This window comes from Columba livia, chromosome 1 (genome assembly GCF_036013475.1).
Source record: "Columba livia isolate bColLiv1 breed racing homer chromosome 1, bColLiv1.pat.W.v2, whole genome shotgun sequence".
Taxonomy (NCBI): Eukaryota; Metazoa; Chordata; class Aves; order Columbiformes; family Columbidae; genus Columba; species Columba livia.
In genome coordinates this window covers 127,770,761-127,791,783 of record NC_088602.1, presented here as the reverse complement: position 1 = coordinate 127,791,783, position 21,023 = coordinate 127,770,761, and the positions used below count along the sequence as shown (strand labels likewise).

Here is a 21,023-nt window from a genome sequence, read left to right as displayed (position 1 = left end):
TTATGTATCTTTGTTTATAAAGAGGCAGTATGCTGACTGTTTGTGCTGCTGTCAGGATTAACGTGGCAAATGAATGAATGCCAGGAGAAGGCCAGACTTGGATGCATGTTGCACTTTCAGTAATATTTTCCACGGGAGTCAGCCCCTCACCTATAGGGCTTCAGTCCATCCCTGCATAGTTGTGGATAGGGGCAGAGTTAAAGGATGCTTTTGTTAGCTACGTGGGAGGAAAGGTGAGTGAAGAGAGTCAGTATTCCAGGCACAGGAATGGAAGAAGCTCACTCCATTATCCAAATGTTAATTCACCATTTGTTAGGCATACTTTTCCCCTCGCCTGGGAGAAATTTTGCTCCCTGACAAAGGAAAACCATCCTGCCCTCTCTTGACCTACTCCTGTAATTCTTGACGGCAGACTATAAATCTCCCCAAAGAAGGAAATGCTACTACCTCTGCCTTTGGGAAATCTCAGAGAAAGAGCCAGAAGGAGGCAAGACAGGTCATTTTTAAGTTGCAAAAGGTGAGGAAGCTCTTCATTTTGGGATCCATTCTCCAGCAATGACACGAGTGCAAGACCAGAGAATGAACCAGATTACCGTTCACCAAAAGATAAACACAAAGTGTGCATCACAGTGGAAAGGTCAGCCTTCCCTTCTGATGGTCCTTTTTTCACGTGCTTTCATCATCCCCAAAAAGACCTCAGATACTAAACTGACTCTTTTTTTTCTCTCTGAGCGGGATCCCTATAATACCTCAGAGTGGAGCCTCCTTAAACTGGATCCAAGACATTTCTTACAGCATTAAAGTTACAGAAGCAAGCATCAAAGTCATACTTGCCACTACGTAAAGGACAACCTATATCCATTTTAGCTCTCTGCCTTGGGGACTGGTACAAAATATACTACCCTGTGCTTTCTCAGTTTAGTATTAATACCTCAAAGAATAGATAGTTGGCTGACAAAACTTCCAGGATACCCTGCTATAAATCAGAACACATCTTCATTGGCAACATTTTGAAAGCCTGATTGGGTTTTTGTGCTCTTATTTACAGTACAGCCCTATAAACATTTCCACTAGTACAACAGAAGGGGCAATCAGCATGGAGCGATCACAAGCAGCCAGTGGGAGGAAAAAAAATTAAGGATTTTCAGGAAACCCCTCATGCTTACTTTGGGAATCTGACTGGAATTGTTACTAATGAATTTTTGCTCACATTTCCTGCCCACTCCTTATTACAATTTCCTTTCTAACTTGAAACAAACTGTGTCATGGGGGATGTGCTCTTACTAAGAGAATGTGCTGTACCTGTCAAGTGGCCAGTAACAAAATCATGGTTAAGTTTCCCAGGGCTCTAGTGGTAACACAAAAGTTTCCCTGTAGAAGCTTGAACAGCTCAGCCACAGACTTGCTTCTGATGGACAAGAAGTTTTAAGTGCTTGCCTAGAACTGGCAATTGCCTAGGTACCAATATTGGTGATGTGTTTACAATTACGATATGCAAGGAGAATGCAGCATCAAGCAGTAGGAGAGGACTGGCTTCACAGTGCAGGCTTGTAGCTTTAAAAAGGACAAATTTCAGAAGTTTAGAACAATCATCAATCTAACTGACTGGTAAAGTCAAATGGGAACCTTAAAATAAAGTGTTAAGCCTATCCAACCACAGGTCAAAAATGCACTTCTAAGCACAAAAACATTTATACTAAACCAGAAGCTGTCTGAGGTAAAAGATGGCAATAAAACATACTAATAATTGCTTATTTGTAGCATGGAAGAAAGGAAAAAGTAAAAGTAAATGTTAATAACAATTCATAAGATAGAATATGCAGGGAACTTATGAGATAAATTAATAAAATCAAGGAAGCAGTAATAAATAGTTAACAGAGATAGAGAGGCAAAAAAGATATTTTTATAAATATTAGTGCGCCTGAGACTGGCCAGGTGCCCATTGCTAGATGTGGTGATAAAACTGTAAATGACAATGCAAAAAAGGCGGAAATATCCAATAAACATTTTGTCCTTCGTACATTGTTTTGTCCTTGGAATGAAGCTGGAGAATATATCATCCCATATTACATCAGCACAACAAAATTCACTGTAGGTAATAAAAGGAGATGTGAGATGAGATCTGCTAAAATTAAATGTTTTCAAATCAACAGGCCTGGAGTCTTACATAAACTCAATGAGGAGTTCTCCGAACCACTAGTGTTGATACTGAACAACTCATGGAAAAATGGGAAAATTCCAAAGGGTCAGAAAACTGCAAGTGTATCTAGGTATTAAACAACTGCTAAGGAAGGAAGGCCCAGGAAATTAGGGGCAACACACCACAACATCAGTTTGGATACAATAATGAAATTAATTAAGTCAGCATTCTTTCTAAAAGTCAATGAAGATAAAATACAATTAATGTGAACTATCCTGTCAAAAAACCCCACTGTTCTTTTTATGAGAAGTTGACTTGATAAAAACAACTGCATAGAATACAACATTGACTTCTTCAAGGCATATGACTGTACAAATTTTAAAACTGTAATTAATAGAGAGATTCAAAACTAGTTTATGGGTAGATCTCAAAAGTTTTGCTAGAGGGATGATATCAACGAGTGGAGTAATCTCTCAAGACAACACTCAGAGATCAATCTCATTCTGAACCTGTTCAATATTTTTTAATCAGTCGTCTAGATAGTAAAATGAAACTGTGCTTGTTAAAAGCTGAGTAGAACACAAAAGCTAGTAATGAAGAAGACAGTTTTAATGTATAAATGATCACTAATGTTGGAATATACAGAACTACAACTCTCCCCTGGGGACCAGTGGCTTTCTGCATTGTGCTCAACATACTCATCTTTCTGGTAGCTCTGCGTTGCGATGATCCAAATATTGTGTTTCAAGGCTCCTGTTGACAGCCTGCGGGAGGCAGAGGACAGTTCTTTTTTCTGATGCCCAATTCACCCACACGCTCTAAGATGTCTGAGAGAAGATGAGGCTTCAGTGATTGGCAGCAGCCAGACTGGGACCCTGGAAAAGTTGCACCAGTGTCCTGCTAGGACACAAAGGCACTTTTTTTTCTCAAGTGCGTGTGTTGGTCTAACTTGCTCACACGCTGAGGGTCAAATTTAAAGTCAGATATGGAATTAGGAAGGAATTTTCCATCCCACAAAGACTGGCGAGAATCCCAAGTGCAGCTAACTCACTGCTTTCTCTTCTTATCTCCCTAGACTTGCACAGAGAGATGCAAATAACAAACTTAAACCCAGAGATTTGGTAGATTTACAAGATCTTAAATACGTAAAACATATTTCTTCAGGAGATGCAATCACTGCATGACGCTAAGAGGCTTGTTCATTCTGAGTAAATGTGGGGTAAAAGATATGCATAGTACTTGGGTAAAGGAAGGTTATATGTGATATTATATGTCTCATGAGAGTTTTTCTGCAAGCTACTTGAGGCATAACAAAAGCTAATGTATATAGAGTGTGATACAGATGAGTCACTGTCATAAAATGAGAATGATGTGACACTGAATTCTGCTGCAGATTGTATAAACTTTGATTGTTGAGGAATTAACTCTGCAGAGCTGTCATGTTCCAGCTGCTTAGGCAGTTGTCTTAGAGTATCAAAAAAAAAAAAAAGGACTAGAAAACCAGCTAAAAATGTAGCCACTAGTTATAACTGTTGTAACTACTTCTGGTGTTGACATATCAACTTACTGACAAGGGAAGTGTTTCCTATAGTGTCAGCACAGTAGAAGTTGAAGTCTAGGTCACATGTATACTTGACTCAAGCATAAACAAAAAACCCTGATAAGTTCCAGATTCAGAGTCCTTTTCCTGTGGGTGCTACTGCAGTGAAGCATAATGAGCCTGGCTTGATGTTCAGATAGCAGGATAAACCTGCAGCGTTAGCAATGGTATGATACTTTGTTTTGACTTAAAAACAGAATGGAGCAAAGACAAAGCCCCAAAAGGAGAATAAATATAGATGAGCAAGAGATCATTACATTGATAGCTCACTTTTATAAGAGCTAAGTACACTTAAAAGGCAAAGCTCAAACATTGCACCTGAAACCAAGTTCTCAAACCCTCCTGAGGCTTCTCACTGAAGTGATGTCCTATTTTCTCCTCTTTTTGACGGTACAGATTCAGTACTCAGAATGCACCCTTGATAAGCCCAGGTCTACCTGATCTGTAGACAGCTAAAAGACCTCATATGGAACAAAGTGAAAGGGGATACTCTTAAAATTAATCTGTCAATGGGAAAAAACGGTCATATTATCTCCCTTCCCACTATTGAAAAGACAGACCAAAGGTGTACAACAGAAATGCAGTTGAGCAAATCTGGATTTCTGTAAACTAGAAAACCCTATGAAAATACCAGACAGGCTGTGAAAAAATATCACCAAAACAGTCAAGGCAGCAAACATTTAGAAAGTGTCTGGGAGAAGCAAATTTTAATAAAACTGTTCAACACTTTTTTGATTTATTTTGTTTTGTTTAATTTTGTTTTATTTTATTCGATTATGACTGATAACATTGTTAAAGAGTCTTGCTAAAGACTCAGCACAATCACCTTTTCTAATTGTAAAACGCCAAGGCAGACTGCTCCTAAACCTTCAGAAGACAGAATATTAATCTCTTGCTATTTGTAAAGCTGAAGGAAAAAATTTCAAACAAAACAAAGCACCCCCCTATTGGTCCTTCTGCAAGTAATCAAGGAGAGCACAAAACTAACATTAGCATTTGTACCCTCTTTCTGAGCTCAACACATTAGCAACAAACACATCGCTAAGAAAACAGTAGTAGGAGGTACTCCAGTAAACAACGACATCAGTAAGATTTCAAGCGCTCTGTAAATGCTTTATTTCTTGCCAGCTTTATTTCTTGCTCAGTCATTTACTTCTTGGGCAATGTTGAATGCAGCAAAAGAAAACTCTGCTTCCGTAGCCAGTAAACAGAGAGATAACTAGCTCTGACCTGTGGAGGATGGAGGATGTTAAGACTGAATCATTGTTCCTCAGCAAAATTAAAGAGGAGAATATTATTATATATAAAATTATTATAATGATACTGCGTATTCCTCTCAGCTTCCCTCCAAGGATCCAAGACTTCCTAATAAACATTAAATTAAGCGTTACCCCCACACTCTTGGAAGACAAATGGTTCTTCACTACAATTTGCAAGTGGGAGAATATAATGAACAGCTAATGCCTATACACCTAATTTAAAAAAAAAAAAAAAAAAAGCATTAATAATCTTATTGGTAAATGTTTATTTAATTTCCCAAAAGTGAAATTGAGAAAAGTATACTATTTCACTCCAGCCTCTCTCGACTCCTTCAGCTCTTTGAAGCCTTAAAACATTGAGCCTGTAAATTCAATTTCTGTGTCTGGTGGCTCAGCACTAATAGCCCTGTCTGGAACACCAATACCAAGGGACAGTAAGTGTCTTCAGAGTTTAGAGGAAGCCAGCAAAAAGCTTCCTGGAGAGACAGAAAAGATTTCTATTATTTGTTCTAGAGACAGATTAGTAGGAGGGGAATATTATAAGTGTATGTTACTATGATTATCAGCATTCCAGTAACAGCATCAAAATTTACACACAGGCACAGAAAAAAAATGGATCCACACCTCTATATAATTTGAATGGGTTCTTTCCACATAACTTGTATGGATTCTCTCTACAGCAGAAATCATCACTGGTCGTTTCAGAACAAGATACACTGAGCTGGGATAATTAACCTCCCACCTTGGGTTCTACCTTGATCTCCAACAGTTATAAGTTGTTTAAGCACTGAAGCAAAAGAACTTCATATTTCTACTAACAAATGTCATCATTAGCAACGAATGTTCTTATTGTCATGACTATTCACCATTACTTTTTTAAAAAATAATTTTTGCAAGCCTGCTGTATTCTTGGGCCAGTAAATTTTCCACTGACTGACATACATATCCAGGGTGATTTTTAAAAATCCATACTGATTTTCTGTCTATACCAAGTGAAGGACCGAGCTGGGTAAGTGTCCCCAAACATCTTACTGTGCACATGTTAAGACCATCAGAAGGAGACAATGCTCACATTGTATTTAGGAGATGAAAAATGAGGAACTCTCTGCTGTAATCCAGAAACCCAAGTTCAACTGTTCCTCTTCCTTTTCCAAAAGTAATTTTAAACTCAATTGTCCATACAATGTGTGTTTGTCAACATATCTTCTATCAAGAACTATGAATCAGACACCATCACTGTTCATATTTATATATCTGGGTTATTAATATTTCTGAATATCTAAGCATGTGTTTTTATTCGGATATTAACTGTATTTATGTATTTAGAGTCACATAAACACAGCCGTGTGTCTGTTTGTCTGTCAATCTGCTGTTCTGGCTTCAGCCTTGCTAGTAAAACTATCAGCTTATCCTGTGTCTTCTGGGATCTAGCATGTTGAATAAAGTTTGCATCATCTCAGCCCAGTAAAAATAAGCAAAGTACTCTTTGCAGCTTTAAAACAACACAGTTGTTTTTTTTTCAGGAAAAAAAACTGACGTCTCATTCAGAACGACACAGGTTCCAAACCAGTACGGTTACACAGGTCCATCGCCTTAAAAAGTTTAGGCCTTGAGACAGGCATCTGTTTAAGCACCACTTACTCTTAATGCATTGGACACATGTTGAAATAGATCAGTCACTGTAGTTAGTTCAGCTTTCGCTAAGCTAGAGTGCCTTATATAGACCTATAAATATAAATACAGGCCTCTCTCTGATACACCTCCAACACATTGTGAATAAAGACAGCTACAATGATTGGTAACAATAGGAAATTAAAAAATTAAAAACTGAAAGTAAGAACTGGAGATTCAGTGAGAGAGAACATATTGGGCTACATTTTCTTCAAAGAAATGCTGATAGTTTATGACACACTACAGTCTCTTGCCTCTTCAATGGAGACTTCAAAGTTGGATTCTCAAACTTGCGAAACAAAGCCCAGAAAGAGTTATGTAATTAGGGACACTTGAAAAGCCCATTAGGCTACTAATCTAATGTTCAGATAAAGTTTAAGTCTAAAAATCTGACTCTTGAAAACCTAAGTGGTGCTGAAAAAGCCATGAAGTATTTGTTTACCATGTAGATATCATCCAGAGTTTGAAAACCGCACATCAGCCACCCCTATAACAAAGCTATGTCAAAAAAAGTTCCCCCATGTAGTTAATGCTGTCAGAACTTGAACTATATTTTTTTCCATTCCTCATCAGAACTACAAGACCTTTCCCAGCTTTAAGCCAGAAATGCCAGGAACATTGCTCAGGAAAGCCAGTGCCATTGGCAAGGTGGGCACTTGTCTGCAACACACAACTTGTGGAGTCCAACCAGGCCCTGATCTGCCTGAAAGACTAGAACTAGGCCATCCTACATACCAAGTGAGCCACCTGCACGTTAGGTTATGGTCATTCAATTATGAAATGGACCTTCCTCTTTTTGAACCAATACTTTATTGTGTATTTGAAAAAAACCTTTCCCAATGCAACTTATATATATTTCCATTATTTGATTTATATAATTTCACTTTCTCTGTCAAATCCTACACTCATTTCTCCTTCAGAGCAGTACCACCCAAACAAGAACGTGCTGTTTTGTTTGTGAATACACCCGCACACAGTGGCAGAATGCTCAGATTCCCAGCTCAGCTCTGGGAAGAAGGCCTTTTAACTTCAGCTGAAGAACTTGCCTTTCATCTGCAGAGCATGAACCTTCAAACATGTTCTGCCACTGGTCAGATCACACAACAAGACAACTGAATCAAGCTTGCCAACATGGGGAAGGTGTGATGACAGGAAATTTAGGGGCAGTGTGGGAAAAACTCACAGTACCAGAAGCCAGGAGATGGATTAAAAGAGGACACAGCTCTGAACAAATGTTCAAACTCTACTTATTTGTGAGTGCAGAAGAGTTGTTCAGACAAATAACATTTGAGAAAGTTTATTTCTCTTGATATCATGTGACCTTAAAAGGATCCAATAGTTGCACATGTGCTTTCTAATTTCTAAACTACTAGTAGTTTAAGACTATGCAACAGTGAACAATACATGAAGAACTACAAAGGAAATGCATTCCTGATACAAATTTCTGAACAACTATTAAAATCTGTGAAAAGTTAATTAAAATTTCAGAACCTGCTATCAATTTTACCTATATTCAACTTATAATTACCTGATTACCCATGCATAATTAAATCATCCCATAACCAGGGAGCAGGAGCATTTCCTCAAATCGCAGCTGAACCTAAATGACTGTTTTGCTATTTTGTTTAAATGAGATGAAATAACTTCAGTCATGGCAGCATGTGAGTTAGAAACTGAAAAATTAACTAGTTCAGCTCTACAACATGAGCTTAAATTTGTACTGCTGTATTCATCCGTATTTTCATTTTTCATCTCAGTATAGAATGAATGACCTTTTGATTTTTCAACTAGCTGAGATTTGCATTATCATGCAATCTTTATTTACACAGCCATACAGTATTCCTGGAATAATATCGTGTCAGGCAGCTGTTATTGTAATTTTATATGTCAGTGCAGAGTCTTGGAACATGCAGAATATTTCTGAAGAAATGGTCCAAGGAGATAGCGTAAGGACAGTTCGTTTAACAAACTGCAGAGGAACCACAAGATCCTTTCTGCTTCTTCAGGCATTTAGGAAAAATAGAGGTATAGTAAGTAATGGCTGGGATAAGGTTTGGCATTTGATATAGTTATGGATTTCATTCAGAGTGAGGACATCTGTATATTCTTATACGCAATTATTACTCTAAACTATTTAAGTTGCACTGTAAACATGTTCTGTGTTAAACAGATGTCAGGACTGCAGTGAGCTTTACAAACTAAATAAGCAACGGAAGAGGGATTTATTCTTTGCCTCTAAGATTTACACAATCCATGCAGATAAGGATTTTATTATTTTATTAATAAAAAATAAAGATAGCAGAAAGCAATTAATCTAGGCATCTGTTAAGACCCACAGCTTACACATTAAACCGAAAAGGGACAATGTGCTGCAAGGAACAATTTGACATGAATAAGTGTTGCTGTACAAGTCATGCCCAGATTCTCCAAGCTGTTCTTATCATAAGACCAGAGAAGGTGAAACAAAAATAGCTTTATGCCATCTTTGCAGTTGCCCAAATCCTATAACAAACAGGGAGGGCAGCCCCAGCCCTGCATGCCACCATAGAGCTACAGGATGTCTCTGTATAACACCCACTTGCCTGTGGTTCCAACAGGGTTTTGATGACCGAGGACCTTTACGAGAAGCTGAATTCTACTTCCCACAGGTATTTTCCCCAGGTACAGGAAACTTTAAGGGAGTTGGCCAGTACTGAGGAAATAGGTCTCTGAATTTTAGAAACATCTCAATTTAAAAACTGTACTCTGTGAACTTTTGGGATGAAACAATGCCATAAAACTAACATGAGAACACTTAAACTGGACAAAGTGTGTAGGCAAAGCGGAGAGATCCCACAGGTCACTGTGTTCATCTTCAATTTCTATCAGCCCACAGTATCGAAAGGAAAAGATTAGAACCATGAGTTATCTAGCCCCACCACCAGCTGTATTAGTGAAACTGTGTTCCTTAATTAAGAGGTATAGATCTCGTAATCCCTTTCCCCAACAGGATGTGAACTCTCGTTCACCTAAAATACTTCATTTAGGAGGAAATGTGTATTGTTAGGGACACACCAGCACTGCTGCATTACATGGTTAACTAAGAATTATTACTTCTTTTTCCTTCCTAGTTATCCTTCCTGTAATACTCCCGGAACAATTTTTGTAGTCACTTTGCTTCTGAAGAAGGTGTCATAAGATTAGCATAAGCATCATAGATATATGCTAGCTGGCAACTACAGGCTGAAGTCAGAGACAAAGTATTAAAAGCAAAAAAGAAATTTAAAAGCGCAAATCCTAGTGAGAAACAAAATACTTCAGGCTTTTAAATGTTTTATATGCTCATCAAAAACTCCACCTTTTCATCTCTAGGCCCAGAAATCAGATCGTTTCAAACTTCAATGCAAGTTGCCATCTAAACCAATATTTAGATCAATAACATGAAATATAATATGAATGTAAGTACCCAGCAATAGAAATCTGAACCTGAAAATTACAGTTGTGTATTTTTTCTACTTTAATAATCCCTGATACAAAATGAGAACCCATTATGCTGTAATTAGACATTTTTAAAAGCTCTTTTAGATCTTTGGATGAAAGACAGTTATCTGAATGCCAAGCTGTTGTCAACTGTTTTTACTGTCTGGAATTGCATGTTCAAATCCTGGCTCAATCAAGCCAATATTTCTTACTTCTGAGACAGCTATTTCAATGTACTCTGATTTATAACAAGCAGAGCTTTTAAACAAGGCCATATAATGTAGGGCTGTTTCGAACAGTGCCTATAAAAACAAAATCTTAATACTCTACGTGTGTTGCGTGCAAGTATATTCTTTATAATTTACAAGATGTTATTGTTTTTAATGGCCATGCCTCAAAACTTGTCTGCCAGTTTGCAAACTGGTAACAGCAAGAGAAAGCCATCAGAACAAACTGCGCCCTCAGTGTCACCTACTGTATCCCCCAGTTTGTTGGCACAACTGTAAACATTTCTCAATTACAAGTCAGTAATTCTCTAGGCAATGCACACAAAGAGAGAGGACACAAACTGTTGTGTCAGCTCCAATGGTTTTGCCATGTTAATAGAAACCACAGTGCCCAAGATCTGTTTGTCTTTAGTAACTGCAGCTATCACCTTGATAAATATGGCAATAGATGTATTGAATAAGAAAATAAGACTACTACAAATCACCACTCAGAATAAGATTTCATGGTAAAAACTGCAAACACTAACAATATCATGGTGTTGCTTATAGGAAAGGTATCCTGGCAAAACTGTAAAATTTTCAGGAAAATGAAGTAATTTCAGAAAAAGTTATTTAAATTATCATAGTGGCATTAAAATAATCTGTTCCTCAGTAATAATCTTTGTCAATAGTCTCTTCTTGCAGGATGTCATTGGGATCTTCAGTGTTGTTTGACGGGCACTGTCAGGTCTATCACTGCTCACAGGAAGTCCATCAAAGAGAACCAGTGCACAAGGAGAACCACATATTGTTCACCTGTTACACTGACCAGTACATATGGATATTTCTGACTGTAGTGAACTCCTTCCCATCAGAAGTGTCCTGTGTCCAACTTTTGTTGCTCTTCCTTCATAAAATACTTCATTGCCTCAATTGAAAACTGAAATACACTCTATGAAATCAATGAATTTAACTACAGAAAAGCAAATCCCCAAAACTTAATCTGCTTCATTCTGGCGATTTCCAATACATGGTGACAGATCCTCCTGCCTTTGTGAGATTCCAGATGCAGAGTTACATGGTCAGAGCACAAACTCAGCAAGAATGCACCTATGACTTTGGTGAACAGCGATCATGTGGTTTCATTTGAACATCAGTTTTAAATTAAAACTAAATACTTCTAGCTCTCATGGCTGTGAACCAAAACTCCAATTCATAAGTAGAGCGAAACAAATGCATTAAATGTTGTGGACACTCCAGAAGAGGACAGGATTGCAATTATTAACAATGAGAAACTAAAGCTCAGGTCCTTTAAGGTTCTTGAGATATTCAACATCCACTTCAGGCATAGAGATTTTTGCACCTTCAAAAATGCCACCCAGCTGCTGCTTAAGCCTGGAGGGTTAACATCTCATCACTGCAAGCCAGCACACCAACACTGTGCCTCCTGAACCAGTTCATAGAGAGACACAACTGAAAGCTCCCAGGCAGCATATTCAAAGCATGTACACTGATCTAACTGTGGAGAAGGGAGGGTAAAGGCTTCTTAAGATTAAGCAGAGCTTTCTGACTGACTGCTGCTTTCAAAGGCTTAGGTATGCAAATGTCCACAAAAATGGACATGACACATCAGAGGCCATTAACTGTGAAAACGCTACTTCCTGAGAAATGGAAGCAGCAGTAATTGCATCTCAGCTAGCTGCTACAATTAGTCAACCTAAGACTGTCCTGGGAAGTAAAAGAAGCGTAATCTACTGCTGGTATTTTTGTTAAAGACAGAAGTCTAAATCACATCAAGAACTCATGCTTACACATTCACACACCACTGTTGATACTAATGTTTGCATCTTCATTAAAATGCTTTAGGCCAGGGTATGACATGGAGTAATGTATTTAAAGGACATTGTGGTACAACAGGTGAAACTATTTTTCTTGTATAGAAACCAGACTTTTATACCCAGTTTGTCATTCAGTAACAGGATCCAGCCCCTTCAATCTCTAAAACATAAAACAGGAGAATTAGTTACCTCCCTAAGGTAAGATAAGGGCTGCAGGCATGTTCCCTGCAATAATAAATACAGGCAGTGGAAGATTTAGGATTACAGCTCGGTTTATAAATCTGCGCATTTTTGCTAGACTGAAGGCCATTGAATGGAGGAAACTCATCAGCAGGGTTGACATTTTATCATTTGTGCAAGAATATGAGAGTCTTGCAAAATATATGGCCATGCAGAGGCATAAAATATCTGTGGGACTTATCTGTGACGTAGATTAGTTGTCCTTTGAGCAGACTGTTGTCTTTCCAGTACCAAGTCTGCTGAAAGGAACTACCTCCACAATTCAGAATACTTTCAAAACACTTCTGCAGAAAGAATGGCATCTGAACAGCTCCAACACTGCATGGTGTAGAGTGTACTGCTTGTTGTAGACTGGGTACAGCTTAGTTAAATTCCTTCTCAAAAGCTAAATGTAAAACATGTTCTAAAATGTAAACGAAAGAGATCTGAAAATTGGGTTGCTGTTGCAGGGCTTGGACAGTCGGCTTGCTCAGGAATAGTCAGAAATTCATAATAAGTACCAATTATATCTTCAAAATATTTAAAACCACATACAGCTAAACAGGTAATCTTGAAAGCAGCTGCCACAGCAGACTGAGTGTGGTACGTGTGGACCCATGCAGTCATGGCTTTCCACAACGGGGTTTGGTTTCAAGTGGTACCAAAGAACTGAGCAGAAATGTGCACTGCACGTGGCAAAGGCAGCAATAAGGTGAAAGGCAGAGAAAGATGGGAAGAAGAAGGTAATCCCCACCACAAGCACCAACTACTGAGGCACTAGTCTAGATGCTTAAACCTGCCTACACTGTGCCTTGTTAGAATACCAGAGGTAACTGGCACCAGTCTGACAGACGTGACACAGGACCTGCAAAAGGTCCTTGCCCTTCCAGGGCACAGCGGCTGCAGGCTGGCTGGCATACTGCTGCGCACATGAAATGCTACTCACTGAGTATTTTAAAGGTAGCTCAACCTTTCTGGGAAGAGAGAAAGGTGCCAACAAAACAGTCTGCAAGCTCTAGATCAGCTTAGGCTTCTCAAAGAATAATTCAAGTAGAAGACTAAATGAACGACCCATCTGCTACCTCAGTCCCTAACCTGCAAATTCACTGATGAACCTCATCACCACCAAGACCTCAACTGCCCTTTCTGACTTGCCTCTGCGGAGAGTTTTGAGCAACAGACCATGTAAACACAGCCACGAGTGGATGCTCCTAGAGAGCTCCTGAGTTTGCTAAATGCTTTGACACTAAAGACCAGTAAAAGAGACACAGATCAATTGCACATTCACTTAAACAGTCTGCTCCCATCCCCATCCCCATCCCCATCCCCATCCCCATCCCCATCCCCATCCCCATCCCCATCCCCATCCCCTCATGATGCTTCCAGTTGGTACTAGAGGAGCCAGCAAAAATGGGGTTGGAGGAAATTTCCCAACAACGTTACATTCCTCTAACAGTTTGTCTTCAATGGCGCTCCTTTAGCACAGGCAGCTCCCAGACAGAGAATCTTCACAAGCAGATGCTTAATTAATGGTGCCAGGCCATTGGTGAGACAGAGGGTAGAAAAACAGGAATTAGGAATGAATGTCCCTGCCTCAAGAAGATTAGGTTTACAAGGTAAAAAGAAAGCACAGAGAACAGAAAGCAGAGCATACAGTTTAGATGGTACTTCTTGGAAAAAAATACTACATCTGTTAAGCTCTGCCTTGAGGAGATGATGACAGGAAATGGAAAGATTAAATGTCTTTCATCTCATTAACTGGATCTGCTTGAGAAAACTTCAGCACTTTATGGCAGGGACCAGCTCTCTTTTCAGCTTGTAGAGCATACTGTAGACCACTATTCTGATTTATGAGATGTTCTCCTAAGCAGACACAAGTAACAGTAACAATAATAGGTCAGCAGTCCTACTGCTTGCAAAACCCAGCAAGACTGCTCTGAGCATGGTGCTGGAAGGACTTGCTGACTGAAGGCAGAGGGCAGGCAGAGCTTCTTACAGCAGGGATGATTTACAGTGACCCTTTAATGAAGATTTTGCTTTGGGTTGCTCCTAAGTGTTCTGTTTCTCATAAGATGTATGTAAAGAAACCCAAAGTCACTAGTCTCCCAATGTTTTAATTCAAGACATTGTGTCCAAGTATAGCAGTGGCACAACAAGTAAACAGAAGCATCAGATCTCAAACTCTTTCAAGTTAAAGTGAGCTTTCTGTAGATTAATAGACCTATATGTTGCTTATTCATGATAAACACCAGAAAAAAATTCTGAAACTGTCCTATGAATTCTTGTGTATTCAATTTGCTGAGAAAGGTTGGTCCATCTGTCATCTACCTTTAAAAGTTCACATATTGCTACTCTCAAGTAGTAAGTTTAATTAGGAAACTTTACTAAACTGATCCCATAGTTTAAGTGTTGTAGAGAATTTATTGTTACTCATTAGAGGTGACTTAATGTGTTCCTAATTTATTAAGCGGAAATAACTGTTTCTAGGAACTGAACACTGGTAAAAGTCTCAAAAATAGTGTGTTTGTGTAAACTTTTACACAAAAGAAGTGTTTTAAGGAATTCCTGTAGACACCAGCATGGACACTGAGTTATTTCTTTTAAATAGATGCCAACAGTTTAGCTGTAATGAATGGAGTATTCAGATAACTACTGTTTTGGTCGTCAGATGTCTGTGAACAGACTGATTTTTATCATCTCTTTCAGAACCAGGAGTGTACCTTTCTGGTACGCTGCATCATAAATTCAAGACTACACACTCCCCTCTCTCTACTGATCTCCCACAGATGCCAAAAGGAAGCTTGTACAGAGATCAAAGAAAGAATTTGGGCTCTGTGTAGTAAAATAAAACTTCCAGTTGTTATTTTTTACATCACATTCAGAACTGCTTACTGGAAAATGTTCCCTTTGCTAGGATTTATTGCCACCCTTGCTTCTGTCTCTCTTTCCTTCACCATCCTTCTTTCTTTTCTCTGTCTTCTTTTTCATGTTTTTGTATGTGTCATCACAAATTCCCACCCCCTGTGCAATGTGTTGGAATGGTCGCTGTTAGCCTGCAAAGTGTCACCCTTAACCACAAGTACTGGCACCCTGACAAGTCCTGAGAAGGGAAGGTTCAAATCTACCTCCAGACCCAGGACACAGCACAATGACCCTCACTTTCTGCACCACAAGAGAATATTGCCTATCTGTATCTGCAATGTCACAGCTGTGTTTAACAACTCCCACTGCCCATTTTTCAAGAAGCAAAAATCAGAACCCAGGCACTTACTAAATGCCATACCCATATCAGACACTCACCCAGGTGTTTGGTATCTTGTCCATCAAAGTATTCAGCACCAAGTAGTCTCTGTCCCAGTGTCAGGCACTGTAGGCAGGGACAGGTTAATATGCCAGCCCCAAGTGCCCCAAACTATTAATAAATGGAATTATCAAGTTCAGTGAGATGAAGTTTTCCTTCCAACTCCAAAATAGATTTAGATCAATACAGTTAGTTTCAGGTACAGGGGATCTAGTTACAAGGTCCACCTGAAGACTGCAGAACAGAGAAACAGTCACCTGTCCCTGTGCATCACAACAGTCAGTTGAACCTTCCTGAAAATGGCAGGAAAAAGAATCAGAAACTTCTGAACTCCACTCTGCCTGTTCCCATATGGTAACCATACTTTACAAAAATACAGAGATTTTGCCAGGAAATTCCAGGGTGCACTTTAGAAACCCCTGTTTCAAAATAAGACATTTCTAACAAGACCCTATGAGGCATGGTTCTTATCCCCACTTTTGAAACTGGAAAACTGAAAGGAAATGGTTTGCCCAAGGCCAGTGTCCAAGCCTGGGACAGGTTCTGGAATCATCTTCACAATTAAGTCATTAGATCCTGTTGCCTTCACTAGCAATTCACATATGCTTGAAGAGATCACAATCCCTTATATTTTGTGAGCTAAGCAGCTCATCTATTCTAACTTCATCAGCTGAACAAAACATGTGCTTGAACAGAATTAGCCCTGATACATCAACAGAGATTATCTTGGTACTAAAGCTACCACCACTCTGTCAATGCCCTCCTCAGTCTATTTGAGTGTCAATAATGTTCTTACAATCTGTGGCACAAATTAGTGCAGGTAAAGCATTCCTCACTCTTGCAGTTAATAAGTGACTGAGAAAGTCTATAAACTTATGCAGAAGAGGTTGTTTGCAACCAACAGTAGATGCAACAGTTTGCAACCCAAATGCAGATGGAATGGGAGCTGACTGAAAAAGCTCCTATTGTCTCACTTGACATTTTTGCTTATATTTTGGAAGATAATTCTAACAAGCTTATAAAGCATCAAGAAAGTATTGAGGTCTGAGAATGGCACAGAGAGTGTCAGACTGACAGACCTGCAATCTGAATTCTTTCATTGAGCCATAAAGTTTAAGCACAGGAGGTAACTATGCAACCTTCTCTGTCAATACCACTCTATTGCTACTTCAAGAATGATGTAAAAATTTCACCTGCATGTCACCCACTCCATCACTAGCCTATTTGAGAAGATACTGGCAGGACAGTTTGTTGTCAAATACTGTGGTGAAATTTAACACACACTTGGGCACAAAATTGGGATCACCTTAATAATTTCACAGACAACCTCAAACATCAGCCATGTCATGTCCTAGAATAAAAGAAATTACTTTGGGATACTCTGCATGCCTTCTCATCACCAATCTGCCATAATCTATCTGCTTTAAAATTATCTACTTTTCAGCAACTTCAGTTACATTAATTAAATGTAAGTTAGTTATTGAAACAGTTTCATTGGAATAGCCATCAGATCCCTTCACCACTGCCCAGTAAACCTCAGCAAAAGTATTCCTAATAATCATCATACTAATTTTTTCCTCTCTCACAACTAGAACACATGTATGGATCTAGACTTCAAAACAGTGGGACCAATGACCAGACCCCAGTGGACACACAGGGAACAGAACGGGATCCTGTCCCTGGGGCTGGAACTTGCATTTGTCACTGAAAGATGTGCTTAGTCCTGCAGCGTGGCGAGGCAAAAAGGGTAGAACAGAAAGCGAAGAAACGAGTTGCCCAGCTCCAGCCTCAATCAAGAACAGGAGTTAAGGGCTCTAATTTCCACAATTAGCATAAACACTTTCAGGGACACTACACTGCCAGGGAAATAGCCTTAGCAACGCCTCACTAATACTCCTCTGACCTTGCCCCTCCCAGCACATCCTCATTGCATTTACACCAGGGGGTGAAACTCGAGTAGGAGGGAAAGAAGTCGTGGCTGTGATAGAGACACTACTTACAAGGGGAAATCGGGAAAAGCCTGCAAAGCCGCTCTCCCCCACGCACATGACTGAGCAGGAGCACCGCGCTGGGCACGGCTGAGAGATGTAGGGCTACTGGCCCATTACCTCCCTTACTCCTCTGAGTCCAGCCTGGAGTGTCGAGCAGGTTTGCACCTACTTTGCACCAGGACTGCACAGTAATGCACGCAGAGATGGTTTTCGGGGGCAGAGTCTCACAGTGAGCAGGAGGGCTGCGCATAAAAGACCATCCGTTCAAAGTAGAAAAATATATATATATATCAGTAAAAATGGAAACACTTAGAGCAATTAAACACATCTAAGAAATTCTAAGGATCATATCCTTTATCCACAGAAGTCAAAATGAAGATTTTAAGGGCAGATACAGTAGTTTTTAGAATCTCTTTTCAGGCATATGGTGAAATTTGTTTTGAGCAGTGTTTTGAGCTCTCAAAACTTCTACTTGCGTTACAAATCAGTTTGCAGAATACTGCTATTAGCTGCTTCCTATCAGGCCCACTTGTGGTGATTTTTTTTTTTCCTGTGCGTGTTTTCAGTAAAACAACCTGTTGCTCTTCAAAGTTTTGTTATGAATTACTGTTCTTCCCCTCAATATTATTTCTAGATAACTTCAGCCAGAGAAAACACCTCAGATGTCTATGGAAATTGCTCCTTTTGCCTGATCCTCCACGTAACAGAAGCCACCCTGCCCAAGGTTTGGGGAAGGAAGGCGGACGGGTCCCTCCGTGGAATTACGTCTGCATCTGGCATGGCCGGCCGGGCTCAGCCTGAAATGCCCTGTCTCCCCGTCGCCCTCGGCTTGTCCCCGACCCCGCCTCGCCGGGGGCTTTGCTCCTCTGGGTTTCTGCACCCCCAAATCCAGACCCCAGCGCTGCATTGCGGGCTCCCTCCCCACCCGCCTCGCCGCCCGTGCAAACCCCGCAGGCTGTGCCCCGTCCCTTCCCCGTGCGCCCCCAGCGCGGGCGGGCTGGCCCCGGCGGGAGCACTGCCCGCCCCGGCCCCACTCCCGGCCCCGGCCCCGCTCCCGCTCCCGGGCGCGCACCCACCTGCCCCGCGGGCCCGCGCCCCGCTCACCTCCTCCCGCCGCCGGGGCTGCTCCTGCCGCCACCAGCTCCTGCCCTCACTCCGGCTCTGGGCAGGGCGGCGGCAGCATCCCCCGCCGGCCCCCCAGCTGCCGCGGCGGCACTTGCAGCCTCACGGGAACCGGCGGCGAGGGGAGGAGGGGGTGGGGGAGAGAGAAACCCCTGGCCAGGGCCCCGTCCCAGCCCTCCCCGCCGCCTCCGGCACCCGGGCCCGCTCCCACGGGCCACGCAAGGCGGGGCAGGCGGCGGCGACCGCGGCGACCCGCCCGGGTGCGTGCCGCTCCGCGCCGCCCCGCGCTGCGCCCACAGGTAGCGGCCCGGGCCGCCCGCTGCTGCCGGGCACAGCGTCCCCGGCCGGGGCACCGCGCACACCGGCCAGGAGGTGCGGCCAAGTCAGATACCTCTTCATGAACCTTTCTGCAGCTGGGCTGCGCTGCGCTGACCGACGTGCGAGCTCCCCTGCATGGCACCGGGGCACGGCCGCCGTTCTGCCCGGCTCTTGGGGTTCCCTGTGCAGCGGCATCCGACAGGTTGGCACCCGAGTTCTTTACCCTGCAGCAGGACACGAGTGTGTGTGGGGAAAAAAGCCCAAACATTACTCGTTCCGTTTTCTTTTAAAGTCTGGGGTCGTCTTCCAGTTCACACCGAAAAAAGTCTGGCCGCCTGTTCTACGCTGTTCCCTGGTACCTGAGCCCCGTGCAGTAAAGACACCGGAGACCTGTATCTTTTGAAGCAGAAAATCCCCAGCTCGCTCTGTTGTGTGGTTGTGCGGGCACGACCAGCTCCAGATTTGCCATGTTCATCCATTTCTTTGGATCTTAAGAACTGAAATGCAGAGAATAAAATGTTTTCATCATTATTTGCTATCACTTATGTTATTATGCTGCTTTTCACGTCCAGCGATCTGTTAATATTGATTGAGAGAAACACTGTCTTTTGAGATCATAATACAGTTTATATCTGACATCTTTTAACCTGATAAATTTGTTGTTTTGTTTTGGTTTTGGGAAAAGTAGCATGTAGCCCCATACTTAGATTCTGCTGCCATTCTACAGCCCAACCCTAGTCGCCTGGATCTGTCCTGAGAGTCCAGTTTTCATGTTCCCAAATTAAAAAACGTTGTTATGGTTGCAATGTACTCATGAGAGTGGCACTTAGAATATATTAAAAGTGTATGGTATTTTTCACCCTGAAGGGGTGACAGAGACCTTTACTTCTGAAGGAGATCCATGAGACCTAACTTTAGTACATAAGTAGTTCATATATTACTGCAGAATTACCAATGGATTTAAAGTCACTTAGGTCCTCAAATACCATTTTGTGTATTAGGATGCAGTTATTTTGAAAAATATTTTTTTTTAAAAAGTATTATTTTCCCACTTCTACTGCAGTAAACAAACTTCTTAAGAAGTAGATAATACTTACAATAATTATTACCGTATAACTGCATGACATAAATAAATGATCACAAATTATTAAAAAAAAAAATGCTGATTGCATAGGTGAATGAATAGCTTCCTTAATTCTTAATCATGCTTAATTACAAATTCAGAGAATTCCCCATGAAGATTTAGCTAAATGTTTATTTAGGGACCCATGCAAACCTAGCAGTTCCCTGAAGCAGTCAAAAGTGTTAATGTTTTGAATACCGAAACAAACACTTCTGAAGAAATAGTAGAGATTTCTTTGTACACCAAGTGTGTGTAGTCAGATTTTTCAGGACTATGCTGTAGCATGGCAATAAAATTCAACTTTTTTAAGGCTATTCTCTGGTTGTACAGAAACTGGAGGATAAGAAGAACGTGGCTATTTTAAGTTATCATCTAGCTATGGCTTTGGGGTAGAGACAGGAAAGATGGAAGGAAAAAAACAACTTTAAAATGGGAAACAATCCAAGTCTGATGTCAGATTGTGGTACCTTTCCAAACTTCTCCCACAAAATCTGTAAATCAAGTATTTTTGTATTCATTGCAGCAGTACTCCCGCTCAGCCAATGGTAGAATTTATACCATAGGTTTTGTGTGGCCCAGTATTTGAGGCATGGTTTTATCAAACAGGAAACAAGGCAACAGAAGGTTTTTGGGTTTTATTTCTCTTTGTATTAATTGTAGCTCCCTGTTATCTGCCATTTCATCACTTTGTGATTGCTTCTTCCACCATGATAGTAGCAATAGAGCAAAAACTGTTTCTGCCAATAAAAATGGGACAATGGAGAGGCAGCAGGACA

General features: G+C 40.9%; 1 protein-coding gene across 4 annotated transcripts in view; it reads right to left on the bottom strand.

The window, feature by feature from the left end:
• The window catches only part of CASR (calcium sensing receptor), an 82,436-nt gene extending 62,893 nt beyond the window's left edge, over positions 1-19,543 (bottom strand). Inside the window, exon 1 of one of the 4 annotated variants that reach the window (XM_005506262.3) lies at positions 19,198-19,543. The gene's annotated coding sequence lies outside the window, so the exon portion shown is untranslated. Of the gene's footprint in view, positions 1-2,838; positions 2,971-18,760; positions 19,153-19,197 lie in introns of those variants that run through there. The other 3 variants (XM_065049993.1, XM_065049992.1, XM_065049994.1) reach the window with 3 other exon arrangements.
• Between the last annotated feature and the right edge of the window lie 1,480 nt (positions 19,544-21,023).